Source organism: Sphaerodactylus townsendi, linkage group LG02 (assembly GCF_021028975.2).
Source record: "Sphaerodactylus townsendi isolate TG3544 linkage group LG02, MPM_Stown_v2.3, whole genome shotgun sequence".
Taxonomy (NCBI): Eukaryota; Metazoa; Chordata; class Lepidosauria; order Squamata; family Sphaerodactylidae; genus Sphaerodactylus; species Sphaerodactylus townsendi.
The window spans coordinates 147067881-147073291 of NC_059426.1; the positions used below are offsets into that span (position 1 = coordinate 147067881).

The 5411-nt window shown below is 41.0% G+C and overlaps 1 non-coding gene across 1 annotated transcript; it reads right to left on the reverse strand.

The window, feature by feature from the left end:
* Positions 1–5032: 5032 nt before the first annotated feature.
* On the reverse strand, positions 5033–5105 carry TRNAA-GGC. Its single transcript has one exon. It is a non-coding gene; the product is annotated as a tRNA-Ala (tRNA).
* Positions 5106–5411: the final 306 nt, after the last annotated feature.

The window sequence follows — 5411 nt, forward strand, 5'->3', positions numbered from 1 at the left end:
GCTGCTTCATATTGATGTATTTGGGGCTATGTAGGGATGGGTGGAGGATGATGATGTATGAGTCTGAAATTGCATGAGTCTGAAATTGTATGAGTCTGAAATTGTGTGCATCGAGGAATGCTGCTGTAAATTTCGTTGTGCGTGCACAATGACAATAAAATGCTTATGCTTAAAATAGGCAACCCATATCCACCACTCATAAATATACTTTCCCTGCCAAACACCACAGGTCTATACACAAATACTAAGCATGTCTGAACCCTCCAGTTCCAAACATTCCCTTTAACAACCCCATCAGCGGTTCTGATTGAGTTCTAAACTCCACCCACTCCCAAAATGTCACTCACATCCATAAACTCTGTGATGTTAACCCTTCAATGTCAGGTTTTTCTGCCTCTGCATGGTCCTAGCTTTGAAGTAGCATTATACAGAACACAGTTTTTATACGCTTAGGTCCATCACAGAAACACTTTCTACATTACTTAAAAAAGGGGGAGGAATAAAACTTCAGTGTATTTTGGGAAATGTACAATGGTCCTTATGTGATTTGGATGATGACTAATGCTTGAAGAGTTTATTTTGCAGTACATTTAATGCAGAGCAATGTGTCCAAAATTGGGCTTTCTTAAAGAATTCTTCCTTATTCATTTATTTCAGAAAAATACTAATACAACACAAGAATGATACTGTCCAATAAAGGATTTTTAATGTTCTGACACACACTCAAATTGTCACTTTCTCTCAGTGTGTTCCATATTTTGAAACATTTCAAGGTGGCAATCCAACCAGAAATCACTGGGTCAGATTTAGACAATACATTATTTTTCTGTAGTACCATTTTTCATAGTATGTGTGATACTTTTCCCTTTGTAGAGAGGATCACAAGTGACCTTTTATGTAGGTGGAACTATGTAGGTGAGTGAAGAAAGCAGACAGGAAGAATAGCTCAGTGACACAAAAGGAAAATGTAGATTAAAGGACCAACAGCCAGAAAATGACTCAGTGGAGCAGCAGAGGGGAGGATGACTGCAGATGGGGCCCAAGGTGGAGAAAGTTAAGCAAGCTTTTCCCATTACAAATTGGATTACTGTCTTCGTACTTTCCTGTATTTACTCATGTGACTTTCAGTTAGCAGCAAACACCACACAGAGTGCTATGGATATCATCTTTTGTGCCAGCAAAACCAACTATTAGGCATTCAAAGACTATGTCTCAGGCCTTAGTAATCCATACCTCTAGGTTTGGAACTAGGACATCTACGCTAGGGTTTTAAACTGTAGCACATTGCCAAGAAAAGAGCATATTAAACATGCTCACATTCAACTTGAATCCAGGAGGATTCTACGCGTTCCTTCCATCTCACGCAGATAAGAATAATTTGTTTCAAGGTGAGAACACAGTCTGATTATGCCCTCCATTAATTTGGCTATCACCTCCAATCCATGGGGAACAAACAAACTGCTAATTTCTCTAATGACTCAGGAGTGTGTAAATTAGACACACTGTAGCAGTAGCCCTCCATGTTATGCATAATAGTCATCAAGTAATCAAATGCATGCATGGCGTAGGGAGGGAAAGGGGAATGGATTTTTTAAAATTACTCAGCAGTTTCCCAGTTGCAGATAGCCAGTGAACATGGATGTGTGAACCTGACTAAAACTTGTGTTCATTGCACCACTTCTCATTGTTAAAATAGGGTCACTCTGCACCTAGTCACAGTAGGTTACTACTTGTTACAATGAATGCAGCCCCCCCCCCTTTTTTCAACCAGTAACTCAGTATTAAATCTGGAAAATAATGTAAAAAGTAATTTCATCCTAATCTCCCAGATTTTCCAGGCACGTTTTCAACTGATAGTTAGCAGCCTCACCCAAGTACTCCGTATGAGCTGAGCTGGCATCAAAGAACAATTCCCTGTGCCCCAAATCCTCTAAAATCCAAAGAGTTTTTGTGGCATTCAACCTGGGATTCCTTGGTGGACTTTAACATGGAAAGAGTTGACTAAGATGGATTCCGCATGGGCCAAAAAAAAAAAAAAAGCGGTGTGAAAACGGTGTAAACCCTTTTGCACCATTTTAAATGATTTTACACCGTTTTGAACCATTTTACAATGTTTTCACACTACTGTTTTTGGCCCATGTGGAATCTGCTTCAGTTAGAAAACAGTTGTTCTAAGAACTGGGAGTTTACTTTGGCAGATTCTGCAGGGGTCAAAAACAGCAGTGTGAAAACGGTGTCAAACCTTTAACACCATTTTAAACCATTTTACGTTTTCACACCGCTGTTTTTGGCCCATGTGGAATCCGCCTTTGTAAGCGTGACATCTGGTAGACCTGCATTGGTCATCCTTGGATACCTGAAATTTCAAATACCAGTCCTCACAACAGCAAGGAACCTATGGCAAGGAACAGCAAGGGACATATGGATTTGTGGAGGCAATATGTGCTTGAAAATTAAATACTGTATCCTTCTCCCATAGATATTTGGTACCATCTCTTGTCAAATGCTATTGGTTTTCTCATCCCAATAGTATCTGTTAAGGAAATCATTAATTTACATTCTCCCAGCAGATTTTGCAGAGACTCACTTATACAGTCACATCATACATGTGAGTAGAACTGTGAGCCTCTTTTCAAAATAAGCATGGCCCTATCCTATTAATATCCTGTAGGTGTATTTTGTTTCAGGTGGAAGAACCTTTGAAGATGATTGACTGAGTTGTGGTGAGAAATGCTTATGACCTTCCCAATGCCAGGTGACAAAGTTTACAGGATATTTGCAGTCCAGTTTCTGTTAGAGCTGTGAAAGTTGTGCGTTTATCTGGGATTAAATCTTCAAAGAGGCCCTGAAGGTATGAACTAGGAGACTGACTAAATTTACTCCTGGTTGTGCACTGAACTGGTCAGTTTCTTGGTGGAAGACCACCCTCATCCTCCAAGACGGACAGGCTGTGTTGTTGTGATGCACACTAATTAACAGCTAATTCCTCAGGTAACAAAAACATATTGTTTTGAGTTTATGAAGCTATTGTATATTGAACTATACCAGTAAACCTTTTCAAGGTCATTGAGATTTTCATGCAAAATTTGATGCACAATGAAATAATGAGTCAGCTACATAGCCAGTTTAAATATAAAGCTTTAACTTTTGAAAATTCATCTTTTAGATTTGTAGTCGTTTTCCAACCACTCCTTCCACGGATACTTATTCACCACTAGGTGACAGTGTAGCAACACTGTTAGAAATGAGGCTGCTGTACATCAGCAAGGCGTGAGCCGTTCACAGCCAGGGTGAAAATGCATTAATTATGATGACTACTAATTCACAAGAACATAGCCAAGTTAAACAAGATACACAAGGTGGTTTGGTGTAATTTCTACCTCTGCACTCCCACTCATGGGATTTTTCCTAATGGTTTCATCCTGTTGAACTTGGACAGCACCGTTTCTAACCTTCTTGGCTGATTTTGTAGCAATCACACCTCTGCACAACAAACAAAAATCTAGAAGAAATAAAAACTGTGTCCCAGAGTCCCCAGACTGGAGAGAGTGACCCATCCTGAATAAAATCTCTGTGGAAGTAAAGCTACTGCATTGGGTTTGAAATGTGTCATGATGTGGAAAAACAAAAGGGAAAGAAGCATCCCAGCCTGATTTCTTTTGGTTGCTTGGACTACTTTATTGTAAACATCTGGAATGGAATTTCCATCAAATTAGGACCTTGAGTCTGGGACTGGAATTTAATTCCAGCATAATTAAAAATAATGTTTATAACCTTTTTTCTGTGTATGATTGCCCTGAGACAGCTGAGGACCATATGTGCACAGAAGCAGGCTTCTGCATGAAACATGGGGAGTTATGACCACAACCAGGTGCTTTGTACATGCGATTTAATTGGATGCAGCAGGTATAGTTGTGCATGCAGCTACAGAGCCACATGAACACATGAAGTTGCCTGTTCCTGCCTTGTTCTCCCAAGGTCTGTATTGTCACCTTTGACTAGTGGAAGAAGAAGAGTTTGGATTAATATCCCATTTTTCTCAACTGTAAGGAGTCTCAAACCTGCTTATAAACTCCTTCCCGTCCTCTCCTTACAACATCTTGTGAGGTAGGTGGGGCTGGGAGAGTTCTGAGAGAATTGTGACTGTAGGCTGCAGGCTTCATGAGTAGGAGTGGGGAAACAAATCTGGTTGTTTAGATTAGACTCCACTGCTGTTAACCACTATACCACGCTGGCTCTCCAGAGCATTGGCTCATCAGGGTCTCAAGGCTGAGGTCCGTCACATCATAGAATCACAGAGTTGGAAGAGACCCCGAGGGCCATCAAGTCCAACCCCCTACAATGCAGGAACACACAACCAAAGCACTCCTGACATATGTTCATCCAGCCTCTGTTTAAAAACCTCCAAAGAAGGAGACTCAACTACTCTCAGACTCTGAGGCAGTGAATTTCATTGTCTAACAACCTTGACGGTCAGGAAATTCTTCCTAATGTTTAGGTGGAATCTCTTTTCCTGCACCTTGAATCCATTACTCTGTGTCCCAGTCTCTGAGGCAGCAGAAAACAAGCTTGCTCCCTCTTCGACATGACATCCCTTCAAATATTTAAAAACAGCTATCATGTCCCCCCTTAACCTTCGCTTCTCCAGGCTAAACATCCCCAGCTCCCTAAGCCTCCCTTTGTAGGGCATGGATTCCAGACCTTTTACCATTTTGGTTGCCCTCCTCTGGACATGTTCCAGCTTGTTAATATCCTTCTTGAATTGTGGTGCCCAGAACTGTACACAGTATTCCAGGTGAGGTCTAACCAATGCAGAATAGAGAGGTACAATTACATCCCTCGACCTTGACACTATACTCCTATTGATACAGTCCAAAATTACATTGGCTTTCTTGGCCGCCGCATCGCACTGCTGATTCATGTTTTGTTTACGGTCTACTAAGACTCCCAGATCCCTTTTGCATGTAGTATTGTCAAGCCAGGTGGCACCCATCCTATATCTGTACATCACCTGCTACCTGACCCTTTTAACTGGAGATGCCAGGGATTGAACCTGGCACCTTCTGCATGCCAAGCAGATGCTTTACCACTGAGCTACAATGACCAGTTTAGAAAGTGGAGTGTATGTGTGTGTTTGAGAAAGGAATGGTGGTGTTGGTGGATTGATTCCCCTTGTTTCTCTTCTCTACCAAACAAGTGACTGGTGACAGCAAATCCTTTATATGGTTATTTATTTATTTTGCTTATTTGTTGTCTATATTGGACTCAATGTGGACTACGCAGAGCAAGTCAATGCAGTTGGTGGATGATTCGCTCAACAAGCAATGCAATAGGATTAGGGTTGTCAAACCAACTGGAAGTCTAAAAATAGAACTGAAGCAAAGCATAAGTATTAAAATGGCACAAGAAAT